The sequence below is a fragment of the Phyllobates terribilis genome, unplaced genomic scaffold (genome assembly GCF_046119375.1).
Source record: "Phyllobates terribilis strain yellow unplaced genomic scaffold, ASM4611937v1 Scaffold_273__1_contigs__length_2535887, whole genome shotgun sequence".
NCBI lineage: Eukaryota > Metazoa > Chordata > Amphibia > Anura > Dendrobatidae > Phyllobates > Phyllobates terribilis.
In genome coordinates this window covers 303382-318557 of record NW_027363033.1, presented here as the reverse complement: position 1 = coordinate 318557, position 15176 = coordinate 303382, and positions in this window count along the sequence as shown.

The following is a 15176-nucleotide window of genomic DNA, read 5'->3' as shown; positions in this document are numbered from 1 at the left end:
AGAGTCGTGGAGATTAGAGGTAAGGTAATTAAAAACAACATTTCAATGCCCCTTGGAAGAGCTGTGGAGTTCAGAGTGGCTTAAGAAGACGCTTTTAATGCCCCTTTGAAGAGACGTGGAGGTCACAGTAGCTTAACAAGACGGTTTTAATGCCCCTTATAAGAGCCATACAGTACAGCATCTTAAAAACATTATTCCCATTATTGGGGAGTGGGTCTCCCATAGTATTTGCTTATGCCTTCCAAGCAAAAGCTTCCAAAAATTATGAGGAAATGCAATGCCCGTTCGAAGAGTCGTGGAGATCCCAGTAGCTTAACAAGACGCTTTTAATGCCCCTCACAAGAGACGTGGAGGTCAGAGTGGCATAACAAGACAGTTTTAATGCCCCTTACAAGACACGTGGAGGTCAGAGTGGTATAACAAGACGCTTTTAATGCCCCTCAGAAGAGACGTGGAGGTCAGAGTGGTATAACAAGACGGTTTTAATGCCCCTTACAAGAGACGTGGAGGTCAGAGTGGTATAACAAGATGGTTTTAATGCCCCTCAGAAGAGACGTGGAGGTCAGAGTGGTATAACAAGACGGTTTTAATGCCCCTCTGAAGAGACGTGGAGGTCAGAGTGGTATAACAAGACGGTTTTAATGCCCTTTACAAGACACGTGGAGGTCAGAGTGGTATAACAAGACGGTTTTAATGCCCCTTACAAGACACGTGGAGGTCAGAGTGGTATAACAAGACTCTTTTAATGCCCCTTACAAGAGACGCTCATTATTCTGGCATTTGGCAAATATTAAAAATGATGGTAATCCTAATTGACCTAAAATGGGAAAGGTTTATTCTGATTTCATGTCAGATATTGAGAAAAACCTGCAGATGTGTCTATTTATACAGTGTATGGAAACTTCTGATTTCAACTGTGTATGTATAATATATATATATATATATATGTGTATAATATATACACGGCGAAGCTCACACACCACAACACCCACAGCAGAGGAACTGGCTGCACACACACCTGCTCCTGTCAGTGCTGTGAGCGCTCCTCATATCGCTGCTGGCTCCGCCCCTCACATCGCTGCTGGCTCTGCCCCTCATATCGCTGCTGGCTCCGCCCCTCATGTCGCTGTTGGCTCCGCCCCTCATATCGCTGCTGGCTCTGCCCCTCACATTGCTGCTGGCTCCGCCCATCAGCCGCTCACAGTCCTCGGCAATATGGAGACATCCGCACTGATCAGAATCCTCGGGGGCGTGGCCTGTCACTGTAGTCACACAAGGGTTGTCATGGAGATCTCAAGGGAAGGCAGGTGGGCGGGGCTTAGAGCAGGAAGTAGAAGCCGTGCAGTGTGATTGGCTCCTTACCTTCTGCCAGTAATGGAGCAGATATATGGCTCCTATATAATGGAGGGGGCTCAGGAGGGGTTCCCCACCCTAAAGGTCAGGGGATAAATAATACTGGACATGAACGAGGGCAGGAGGACATTATTCTATATTGTAAGAAATCTGATTTCTTCTTTCCTCACAGTTTTTCCTGTGCAAGGCCACATGTATTGTGCGATAATCTGTGAATATGGGGGGGATCTGCTCCTCACCTCCACATCAATCCCCCCACGTCTGAGCTCTCCCTTACAGGGGTCTTCTGCCGTATCCATGGAGATGACATCATGGCCGGTACATGCGGATCTCCCCGATGGGACCCTCATGTATCTGGAGGACGAGGCACTGCTGCTCCTCGGGGAGAGGGGGCACAATTCCTGTACACATGATACAGGGGCTTCTGCCATCTCTGGGCTGAGAATAATGCTGGCAGCGCGCAGTCTACATGATGTGAGGATTACAAGTCTGCAGTCACAGAGAGTCACACAGATGACTGCAGCCTTCAGCTTCACACCGGACAATCCCTTTAAATACATGTATATTGCTCTAAAAATACTTTTTACTATTTTGCTTCATGTAACATTTGCTCTGTTCGGCCTTTACCAGCTTTTTGTTTCCCAGCAGCACATTGATGGCTGCAGAATGAGTTAACTTGAGATTCAGTCAGTGAGCTCCTTATGATGTGGAGTTTCCAGCGCTTTTATTTCTGCGATGATTTATGACTGCATCAGAGATCAGCCCAACTTTCATGCTGGTCTGTGAACATAATCAGCACAGAGAAGGTCAGAATGAGCTCACTGATAAATTCTCAGTGAGCTCATTCTGCAACTAGCAATGCAAAGGAAATAAAAAAGCCAAATTGTTTATGAAACGTTATTGAAAAAATATTTGTATGTATATATTTAGCCCAAAATGTCTGAGTGTCCATATCCTTAGTACCAGCACAGCTGAGGATTTGGTATAATCAGGGGCGTACATAGGACGCAGAAGTTCTAATTGGGCCCCCCCCCCCAGCAACAAAAATGTAAATAATTGTCGGGGTCGCAGAAGATCAGATCTCACAACCTTCCAGCCTTTACATAGTAATTTTCCTCCTGCTGAAGTCCTAGATCCCTTTTTCATTGCCCATAAAGTGTGGTGCCAACAAAAGTGCCCCCCAAACACGGTATGATACCCCCATGGTGAATTCCTCCATATGCGCAGTATAATGACCCTACTGTACCCGACCTCAACTCCCAGGGTAAAGTATGATCCCCCAACTGCCCCACACCTCTCCACACTCCATAGAGTATAATGCACTCAGTATAAGACTCTCGCCATGGTTCTCCACACAGTATAAGGCACTCGCCATGGTCCTCCACGCAGTATAATGCACTCCCTGGTGGTCCTCCACGCAGTATAATGCACTCCCACGTGGTCCGCCACGCAGTATAATGCACTCCCTCGTGGTCCTCCACACAGTACAATGCACTCCCCGTGGTCCTCCACACAGTATAATGCACTCCCCCGTGGTCCTCCACACAGTACCATGCACTCCCCCATGGTCCTCCACACAGTACAATGCACTCCCCCATGGTCCTCCACACTGTACAATGTACTCCCCCATGGTCCTCCACACAGTATAAAGCCCCCGTCTCACATAGCGATATCGCTAGCGAGATCGCTGCTGTGTCACGGTTTTGGTGACTCACCAGCGACCTCACCAGCGATGTCGCTATGTGTGACACTTTGCAACGATCAGGCCCCTGCTGTGAGGTTGCTGATCGCTGCAAAGTGTCCTGGACCATTTTTTGGTCGTTGGCCTCCCGCTGGCCAGCACACATCGCTGTGTGTGACCAGCAGGACCAACGATCTGGCTGGTAACCATGGTAAACATCGGGTTACTAGGGGCACGCGCGCACTTAGTAACCCGCTGTTTACCATGGATACCACTCTGCTACGGTGCGTGGAGGCTACCGTTCACCTTAGCAGAGTGGTATCCATGATAAACAGCGGGTTACTAGGGGCACACGCGCACTTAGTAACCCGATGTTTACCATAGTTACCAGCCTGCTCCTGCTTAAGCAGCAGGCTGGTAACAGGAGCAGGACATCGTGGAACGATTCTTTCCACGATATCGCTGCTCCCCTGATCGCTGGTGAGCCTGCCTGTTTGACAGCTCGCCAGCGATGTATTAGCGATGCAGCAACGATCCCTGACAGGTCGTATCGTTGTCGGGATCGCTGCTGCATCGCTTAGTGTGACGGGGCCTTAAGACACTCGCCATGGTTCTCCACTCAGTATAATGCATTCCCCCATGGTCCTGTACGCAGTATAATGCAGCCCCCCATAGGGTAAAATGCAGCCCCCCCACCCGTAGGGTAAAATGCAGCCCCAGTCCTCCAGTATTATCAGTACACAATGATTTAAAAAATAAATACATACTTACCGCTCCTCGTTCCCCGCTGCTTCAGTCTCTGCAGCTGATCACCTCAGCAGCTGCCAGCTCCACTGTCTGACACAGCGTGGCGCGTCATCATGCTGCTGCGTCAGACGCAGAGGAGGAATGATGGGAGAGGGAGTGTCACATGATGCTCCCTCCTCCAGGTTTTCGTGGGCCCCGGGCGAAAGAGTCTCAGTGGCCCCTTTAACACATCCAACCATTCATGATGCACAGATACAGCAGAGAAATTATAGATATAGATATAGTACAATGCCAAACATTTCACTGACTTCTTACATTTCATGAGTGATATCTTTTGTAAATTCTACAATAGCTCAGAAACCGGTGAATCCTCACAGCGCACAGTGCAGACCGGACAGTATAGTCCTCCATACAGTGTTATGGCACTACATAGTCCTCCATACAGTATTATGAGCCCTATATAATGCTCCATACAAAATACTGGATCCCATATAATTCACCATAGAGAATACTGCCTGGTCCCCATGTAATGCCATATGCAGGCTGGACCTCATACAGAGGCCCCATAAGCCCGCTGCATCCTCCCCGGGGCCCCCACAAGCCGGCTGCATCCCCCCAGGGCCCCCCTCAAGCCTGCATCACTCCCCCAGAGCCCCCACATGCCTGCAGCATCCCCCCCATAGACCCCACAAGCCTGCAGCATCCCCCCCAGAGCACCCACAAGCCCACAGCATCCCTTCCAGGACCCCACAATCGCACAGAATCCCCCCCAGGGCCCCACAAGCCTGCAGCATCCCCTTAGGGCCCCCACAAGCCCGCAGCATCCCCCCGGGGCCCCCACAAGCCCTGGACCGTACCTGCATCACCACCAGTAAAGGTATTGAAGTTTACCCTTGTGTGTGTGCCTGTACTTCCTCTGGAACCGTCCTGCCATCTCCCTCCTGCTTCCACCATCTTTCTACACCTCCACACTGCCCTGAGGCCTGCTCTACCTGTGGGGAGCCGTCCCATCATAGCTGCCCCTAACATCAGCCTCAGTGGACTGTCGCAGCGCTGGTAACCTCTTACCAGAATCCACAGGTGGCGTCACGACAATTTCCCCTATAAGCATCCCCCCCCCCTTTGAGTGACCGCCCTGGGCCACGGACTGGGCCAGCCACCGTGATATCCCCCGGCAACCAGAGGCCCGGCTTCCGAGTGCCCCACGGCCCTGGGGGCGAGTCACTATGCACAGTGGTTCATGAATTAATATTCACAGTGACCCTCCATCCTGTGATTAAAAGGGTCCGTACATTTGACACCTCCGTCTGACTCCCACAGTCTCCTCCGCACAGATCGATATTAAGATGGCCACCGCAATGGCATGGGGAGTGCAGCGGTGAGTCCAGAGCGCAGCTCCTCGCTCTAAAATGACCATCAGAAAGAAGAGGTCAGACATTTATTTTCTATGAGCGCTCTATTATCCTATTTATCAAACATCAGCACTACAAGAATCCGTCCTGAGCCGTGCTGGGATCTTTGAACGTGGGCCCCCGGGAGGATCGGGCCCCTCATGGTGGAGCAGATCACACTCATTATAATCCATCACTGATAGAAGATACATAAACAACAACACAGGATGATTGTAAAACAGTGAGGTAATATTTTATTGAGCCACCAAACACACAATAAACATATCGAACAGTCCCAGCAAATACCTAATATGGTGCAAATTACAGAGTCTCACCCTTCCGCTGACTCGCTGGGATTAAAGCAGCTGCCAATCCGAGGGGCTTCTGGGGCTGACTACCCCCACCAATGGCACCCCCACCAAAGAGCACCCACAAAGAGGAGGTAACAACAAGCTTAGAAAGCTGACAGTCCATTGAGGTACGTGGCCAGGAGACCAGAAAGTTCCAACCTGGCTTCTCCGAACATATCCATGGAACTAGGTGACCGGAAGGTCCCGACTTGGCTTTTTCCGAGCATATTCACGAGTTCCAGGTGGCCGGAGTGTCCCAACCTGGCTACTCCAAACATCTCCATGGGACCAGGTGACTGGTGGGTCCCAACCTGGTTTTCCCAGATGTATCCATGGGTTCTATAGTAGTCAATGGAGCAGATCTGTATTCCTCCAGCCAGGGATGTGGTCCCTTAAGCTGGCATCCTGTAGAAACCAAATCTATGTCCCTCTTAATGGATTCATGGTGTTCTGTAGAGCTGTCCCATAGAGTGTTCCTGGCAGTGGTTTTGTAAAAAGACTCCTTTATGTAGTTCACAACTGTCCTTCTTCAAGACTTCATCCACAGGTCAAGAGAAAGGGGTGGTGTTACTAATTCTCATTACTGGAGCATCCACAGTTCATCCCCCAATGTTGACTTGCAAACATTGAAGGATAAACTATAAATTCCGAAACAATGCAAGTCAACAAATTGCATGGACTTATAAAATGGTAATCAACATATTTAGCAAATATCCATTGTTCAAAGAGCCTGCGTCCCTGTATTGCAAAGATAACAGTACAATAAACCAGAAGAGTTGATATAAGAGGTAAATAACCATTTATCAATGAACAAATATCACCTCAACCTACAAGATGAGTCAACATTCGGACTCATGACAAAAGATCATGTGCGTTGACCAACCGAAGAAAGAAACACATAAATTCAATAGTTAATAATTCAGGCAATAGTCTATCATTCTGGGCCTATGGAATTTACATCTGGATAATTACGATTAAATGCTGTGTCGTCACAGGCCCCTTTAGTTTTAGGGACTGGCAGGGGTCCTTTACAGTTGCTCTCCCACTAGTTCATCCTTCTTTCCTTTACTCCGTTTCAATAAAATATTTGGAAATATACAAAGTAAAATCTCAAATATAATTTTTTTTCTTACATTAAAACTAGATTTTATTCAAATAAACCCCCAAAAAACAAGAACAAAAAAACTAAACCTGATTAACATCGCAGAGAACAACAATCCAAACTGTACAACGATCACATGATTTATCCGGCACGAAAAACAGCATCAAGAATAAAATAGTAATAATTAATGGCAAAATTGTAGCTTTTGTTCATTTTGTCTCTATACTGCACGATAAACGCTGGAAAGAAAAAATATAAGAACCATGCCTGGGGTTTTGCCATTGAATACTGGGAAAAATAAAAAAAACATCAGCAGAATTGTTTTTTTATTAATCTCACGCAAAAGAAAAATGGAATAAAAATTATAAAAACGTTGTCTGTTCCCCAAAATGTTCCCAGTGAATCCTATAGCAGCTCCGCATAGACCCAAACTGGTAAACTAAAAACTCCTGCATGCCCCGTGTGTGTGTATGTATATATATATATATATATATATATACATACACATATATATATACTCCTCTGTACTATATACACAGCAGAGCTCACACACCACAACACGCTCCGCTGCGGCGCCACAAAAAGAGCGGACCTGGCTGCATACACACCTGCTCCTGTCACCTGTATACACAGTTGAAACCAGAAATTTACATACACTATATAAATGTTAGAACCCTCCTGTTTGTTTTTTCCATCTTGTGTTTTGCGGTCACAAGACCATCTGCCTTTATATTCCAGCTCCGCCCTTTTGGCTGTGTTGGACTTCAGTGTTGTTTGACTGCTTTTCTAGCCAGGTGCTTCTGTGCCTTTCTCTGTCAGTTCGCTTGGTCCTTCTGGGACCTCTAGTACCTTTTTGTCAGTTTATCTTTTTGTGTTCTGTAACAACTTCTCTGTTTAGGAGATGTCCCATTTTTGTCCCAGTCCTTAGTTCTTTTTGGGACCCCTCTCCTTTATGCTATAGGTCTTCGTTCAGACTAGCCGAGGACTAAGGCGGGTCTGTTCGCTAGGAACAGGCAGCCCGCTACATCGTAGGGATTCAGCTTAGCCTTACTGTAGGGATAGCTTTCTCCTTTCTTTCCTTAGTACTTGTTGCAGATCATAACAATAAAAAGACACATCTGCATGTTTTTCTCAATATCTGACATGAAATCAGAATAAACCTTCCCGTTTTAGGTCAATTAGGATTACCATCATTTTTAAGATTTGCCAAATGCCAGAATAATAAGAGAGAGAGAAAATGTTTTAAAGCATTTTTATTACTTACTGCAAAGTCTTAAGTTTACATACACTAATATTGCTATACCTTTAAACAATTCTGGACTGCCCATATGATGATGTCATGTGTTTGGAAACTTCTGATAGTTTTTTTGGCAACATCTCAGTTAATTAGAGACACACCTGTGGATGTATTTTAATGCACACCTGAAACACACTGCTTCTTTGTGTAGCATCATGGGAAAGTCTAAAGAAATCAACCAAGATATCAGGAAGAGAATTGTGGACTTGCACAAGTCTGGCTCATCCTTGGGTACAATTTCAAGATACCTGAAGGTGCCTCGTTAATCTGTACAAACAATTATATGCAAGTACAAACAAGATGGGAATGTCCAGCCATCATACCGCTCAGGAAGGAGACGGGTTCTGTGTCCCAGAGATGAACGTGCTTTGGTCCGATATGTGCATATCAAGGACAAAAGCAAAAGATCTTGTGAAGATGATAGGGAAAGCTGATAAGATTGTGTCAATATCCCCAGTGAAATGAGTACTGTATCAATATAGGCTGAAAGGCCACTGTGCCAGGAAGAAGCCATTACTCCAAAAGAAAGATAAAAAAGCCAGATTAATGTTTGCAAATGCACACAGGAACAAAGACCTTAATTTTTGGAGACATGTCCCGTGGTCTGATGAAACTAAAATTGAACTTTTTGGGCATAGTGACCATCGTTACTTTTGGAAGAAAAAAGGAGAAGCTTGGAAGCCTAAGAACACCATCCCAACTGTGAAACATGGGGGAGGCAGCATCATGTGGGGTTGATTTCCTGTAGGAGGGACTGGCGATAGCGCCACTCACAGGCATCACGTGACCTCCCGGCTGCAGCCGGCTCTTTCTTCCGCTGATGTCACGTCAAATGAGGCGTGACATTAGTGTCGCGGACCCCGCGGTGGATGCTGGGCTGTGGGCGGGGGTTACCCCACGCGTCCCACCCAGCATCCTCCGCGCCCCACTCCCAATGAATGAGGAGAGGGAAAGAGGGAAACTATTGACTTAGCAGTAAGTAATAAAAATGTCCTAAAACATTCTCTCTCTCTCATTATTCTGGCATTTGGCAAATATTAAAAATGATGGTAATCCTAATTGACCTAAAATGGGAAAGGTTTATTCTGATTTCATGTCAGATATTGAGAAAAACCTGCAGATGTGTCTATTTATACAGTGTATGGAAACTTCTGATTTCACCTGTGTATATATATATATATGTGTATAATATATACACGGCGAAGCTCACACACCACAACACCCACAGCAGAGGAACTGGCTGCACACACACCTGCTCCTGTCAGTGCTGTGAGCGCCCCTCATATCGCTGCTGACTCCGCCCCTCATATCGCTGCTGGCTCCGCCCATCATATCGCTGCTGGCTCTGCCCCTCATATCGCTGCTGGCTCCGCCCATCATATCGCTGCTGGCTCCGCTCCTCATATCGCTGCTGGCTCCGCCCCTCATATCGCTGCTGGCTCCGCCCCTCATATCGCTGCTGGCTCCGCCCCTCATATCGCTGCTGGCTCCGCCCCTCATATCGCTGCTGGCTCCGCTCCTCATGTCGCTGCTGGCTCCGCTCCTCATATCGCTGCTGGCTCCGCCCATCATATCGCTGCTGGCTCTGCCCCTCATATCGCTGCTGGCTCTGCCCCTCATATCGCTGCTGGCTCCGCCCCTCATATCGCTGCTGGCTCCGCCCATCATATCGCTGCTGGCTCCGCTTCTCATATCGCTGCTGGCTCCGCCCCTCATATCGCTGCTGGCTCTGCCCCTCATATCGCTGCTGGCTCCGCTCCTCATATCGCTGCTGGCTCCGCCCATCATATCGCTGCTGGCTCCGCCCCTCATATCGCAGCTGGCTCCGCCCCTCATATCGCTGCTGGCTCCGCCCCTCATATCGCTGCTGGCTCTGCCCATCATATCGCTTCTGGCTCCGCCCCTCATATCGCTGCTGGCTCCGCCCATCATATCGCTGCTGGCTCCGCCCATCATATCGCTGCTGGCTCTGCCCCTCATATCGCTGCTGGCTCCGTCCCTCATATCGCTGCTGGCTCCGCCTCTCATATCGCTGCTGGCTCTGCCCCTCATATCGCTGCTGGCTCCGCCCCTCATATCGCTGCTGGCTCTGCCCCTCATATCGCTGCTGGCTCCGCCCTTCATATCGCTGCTGGCTCCGCCCCTCATATCGCTGCTGGCTCCGCCCCTCACATCGCTGCTGGCTCCGCCCATCAGCCGCTCACAGTCCTCAGCAATATGGAGACATCCGCACTGATCAGAATCCTCGGGGGCGTGGCCTGTCACTGTAGTCACACAAGGGTTGTCATGGAGATCTCAAGGGAAGGCAGGTGGGCGGGGCTTAGAGCAGGAAGTAGAAGCCGTGCAGTGTGATTGGCTCCTTACCTTCTGCCAGTAATGGAGCAGATATATGGCTCCTATATAATGGAGGGGGCTCAGGAGGGGTTCCCCACCCTAAAGGTCAGGGGATAAATAATACTGGACATGAGCGAGGGCAGGAGGACATTATTCTATATTGTAAGAAATCTGATTTCTTCTTTCCTCACAGTTTTTCCTGTGCAAGGCCACATGTATTGTGCGATAATCTGTGAATATGGGGGGGATCTGCTCCTCACCTCCACATCAATCCCCCCACGTCTGAGCTCTCCCTTACAGGGGTCTTCTGCTCTGCACATTGATGCCGTATCCATGGAGATGACATCATGGCCGGTACATGCGGATCTCCCCGATGGGACCCTCATGTATCTGGAGGACGAGGCACTGCTGCTCCTCGGGGAGAGGGGGCACAATTCCTGTACACATGATACAGGGGCTTCTGCCATCTCTGGGCTGAGAATAATGCTGGCAGCGCGCAGTCATGATGTGAGGATTACAAGTCTGCAGTCACAGAGAGTCACACAGATGACTGCAGCCTTCAGCTTCACACCGGACAATCCCTTTAAATACATGTATATTGGTCTAAAAATACTTTTTACTATTTCTCTTCATGTAACATTTGCTCTGTTCGGCCTTTACCCGCTTTTTGTTTCCCAGCAGCACATTGATGGCTGCAGAATGAGTTAACTTGAGATTCAGTCAGTGAGCTCCTTACGAAGTGGAGTTTCCAGCTCTTTTATTTCTGCGATGATTTATGACTGCATCAGAGATCAGCCCAACTTTCATGCTGGTCTGTGAACATAATCAGCACAGAGAAGGTCAGAATGAGCTCACTGATAAATTCTCAGTGAGCTCATTCTGCAACTAGCAATGCAAAGGAAATAAAAAAGCCAAATTGTTTATGAAACGTTATTGAAAAAATATTTGTATGTATATATTTAGCCCAAAATGTCTGAGTGTCCATATCCTTAGTACCAGCACAGCTGAGGATTTGGTATAATCAGGGGCGTACATAGGACGCAGAAGTTCTAATTGGGCCCCTCCCCCAGCAACAAAAATGTAAATAATTGTCGGGGTCGCAGAAGATCAGATCTCACAACCTTCCAGCCTTTACATAGTAATTTTCCTCCTGCTGAAGTCCTACATCCCTTTTTCATTGCCCATAAAGTGTGGTGCCAACAAAAGTGCCCCCCAAACACGGTATGATACCCCCATGGTGAATTCCTCCATATGCGCAGTATAATGACCCTACTGTACCCCACCTCAACTCACAGGGTAAAGTATGATCCCCCAACTGCCCCACACCTCTCCACACTCCATAGAGTATAATGCACTCGCCATGGTCCTCCACACAGTATAAGACTTTCGCCATGGTCCTCCACACAGTATAAGGCACTCGCCATGGTCCTCCACGCAGTATAATACACTCCCCATGGTCCTCCACGCAGTATAATGCACTCCCTTGTGGTCCTCCACGCAGTATAATGCACTCCCTCGTGGTCCTCCACGCAGTATAATGCACTCCCACGTGGTCCTCCACACAGTACAATGCACTCCCCCATGGTCCTCCACACAGTACAATGCACTCCCCCATGGTCCTCCACACAGTACAATGTACTCCCCCATGGTCCTCCACACAGTATAAGACACTCGCCATGGTTCTCCACTCAGTATAATGCATTCCCCCATGGTCCTGTACGCAGTATAATGCAGCCCCCCATAGGGTAAAATGCAGCCCCCCCTACCCGTAGGGTAAAATGCAGCCCCAGTCCTCCAGTATTATCAGTACACAATGATTTACAAATAAATACATACTTACCGCTCCTCGTTCCCCGCTGCTTCAGTCTCTGCAGCTGATCACCTCAGCAGCTGCCAGCTCCACTGTCTGGCACAGCGTGGCGCGTCATCATGCTGCTGCGTCAGACGCAGAGGAGGAATGATGGGAGAGGGAGTGTCACATGATGCTCCCTCCTCCAGATTTTCGTGGGCCCCGGGCGAAAGAGTCTCAGTGGCCCCTTTAACACATCCAACCATTCATGATGCACAGATACAGCAGAGAAATTATAGATATAGACATAGTACAATGCCAAAAATGTCACTGACTTCTTACATTTCATGAGTGATATCTATTGTAAATTCTACAATAGCTCAGAATCCGGTGAATCCTCACAGCGCACAGTGCAGACCGGACAGTATAGTCCTCCATACAGTGTTATGGCACCACTAAGAACTCCATACAATATTATGGGCACCACATAGTCCTCCATACAGTATTATGAGCCCCATATAATGCTCCATACAAAATACTGGATCCCATATAATTCACCATAGAGAATACTGCCTGGTCCCCATGTAATGCCATATGCAGGCTGGACCCCATACAGAGGCCCCACAAGCCCCCCACAAGCCTGCAGCATCCCCCCCAGAGCCCCCACAAGCCCGCAGCATCCCCCCCCAGAGCACCCACAAGCCGGCAGCATCCCCCCCAGAGCACCCACAAGCCCGCTGCATCCCCCCCAGAGCACCCACAAGCCCGATGCATCCCCCCCAGGGCCCCCACAAGCCTGCTGCATCCCCCCGGGGCCCCCACAAGCCTGCAGCACCCCCCCCCAGAGCTCCCACAAGCCCGCAGTATCCCCCAAGGGCCCCCACAAGCCCACAGCATCCCCCACAGGGCCCCCACAAGCCCACAGCATCCCCCCACCAGAGCCCCCACAAGCTCACAGCATCCCCCCCCCAGAGCCCCCACAAGCTTGCAGCATCCCCGCCAGAGCCTCCACAAGCCCGCAGCATCCCCCCAGAGCACCCACAAGCCCGCAGCATCCCCCCCCAGAGCACCCACAAGCCCACAGCATCCCCCCAGGGCCCCACAAGCCCGCAGCATCCCCCCCAGAGCACCCACAAGCCCACAGCATCCCCCCAGGGCCCCACAAGCCCGCAGCATCCCCCCAGGGCCCCACAAGCCCGCAGCATCCCCCCCAGGGCCCCACAAGCCCACAGCATTCCCGCCCCAGAGCCCCCACAAGCCCACAGCATCCCCCCCAGGGCCCCACAAGCCTGCAGCATCCCCCCCAGAGCACCCACAAGCCCACAGCATCCCCCCAGGGCCCCACAAGCCCGCAGCATCCCCCCCAGGGCCCCACAAGCCCACAGCATTCACCCCCCCAGAGCCCCCACAAGCTCGCAGCATCCCCCCCAGAGCCCCCACAAGACCGCAGAATCCCCCTTAGGGCCCCCCTAAGCCCGCAGCATCCCCCCCAGAGCCCTCACAACCCCGTAGCATCCCCTTAGGGCCCCCACAAGCACGCATTATCCCTGCATTATTCCCCAGAGCCCCCTAAGATCTCCACAAGCATTAATTAACCCCACCAGACTGCCCTCCAGCATTAACCCCCCCAAATCCCTCACTCGCAAGTATCAAGCCCCCTCACCCCAAAAACAACAAGAAGAAAAGACATCAGACCAGCAATTAATAGAACAATCTCCTGTTTCTCAGCTTAGGATACTGACCTCCTCCTGCAGCTTCACCGGCAGCTCTGTCTCTGCATGAGACTCTGGCGTCTGGTGCTGAACTAGAACACGCCCCCGGAAATGACATCACACCTGGAAGGATCCCATACATTCTAGTGTCTAGGGCACAGGAAGAGGTAATTATTGTGACGGCCGGGGCCCTGAGCAGACGGGGGGGCCCATAGTGCGCGGGATGCCCGACGGCGAGTAAGCCCCCCGCCTGCTCAGGGCCCCGCCGCTTGCCTGGGTGCAGGAGGGGGACCCGATGCGGGGGTACACAGTGCAGGCGACGGGCCCCATAGCAGTCGCGTGGCCTGCCGCCATTGGCGGGACGCCACTCGGTACAATGGTGTCTGGCCTGGACAATCCTCTGTAAGGGAAACCAAGTCCGAACTGATAGATTTTCCCTGCACTGATACATTGTAGCAAACGGTCAGGACAGGAGGGGGATCATCTAGACTGAATACCATTGTAATAAATGCTCCGCTGCTGTCAGGATTAGATTTTTTTCAGGTTCTGGATATTAACAAGAATGATTATATTCTCAGACAACAAGCAGAGATCTTACAAATGGCAGAAAAGTGGAATAATCCTTCATTGCAGAGAGGAGAACTTTCCTCCTGTATCCGGCGGATCGTCCTGTGGCTGAGAACAGTCTTTGCGGAGCGATTCCTCCCTATGAGGGGAACGTCGGCGCGGTGGAGCTGCTGTATCAGCCACGGAGGGGAATGAAGAGCAAGAAAGATTTATCCCTCATCCTGGAGGATCCGGAACTGAAGACTGCGGAGATCAAAGCTGAAGGTGAAGCCACATGTGATCTGTATACATCGGCAGAGGGGTCGTCACATGAGGAAATCCCCCCATATATATGGAGATGGCGATCTGTGGGGGCCGGACACAGAATGGGTGTGTGGTGTAACCAAAGAGAACACTAAGTCAGCACAGGAGCTGTGTACACAAAACGGAAGCATTCTGCAAAGTTACTTTATTCTCTTTATCCCCTTCCCGACATCCGCAGAATTTAAGTGTCGCAATTCCAATGAGTTGTGGATTTTTGGTTCAAGTTGCCCAACGGGACCAAAAAATAATGTGATAGAAAAGTATTAAAATTGAAATTTATATATATAAAAAAATCCTTTGAAATTTCCTACCTCCATTTGTCAATACAAAGCAAGACTAAAAGATTATATATATATATTTATTTATTTAGTATTGACACACTGACAAAAAGTCCGATCTATCAAATCATAAATATATTAACCCCTACAGCAAATGCCCAACAGCAAAGATAATCTAAACACCCAATTTTTTTTTCTTTTTGGGTAATTTTACCTCCCAAAAAATGCATCAAAAAGAGATGAAAAGTTTGTAGACGGCAGAGAATGGCATC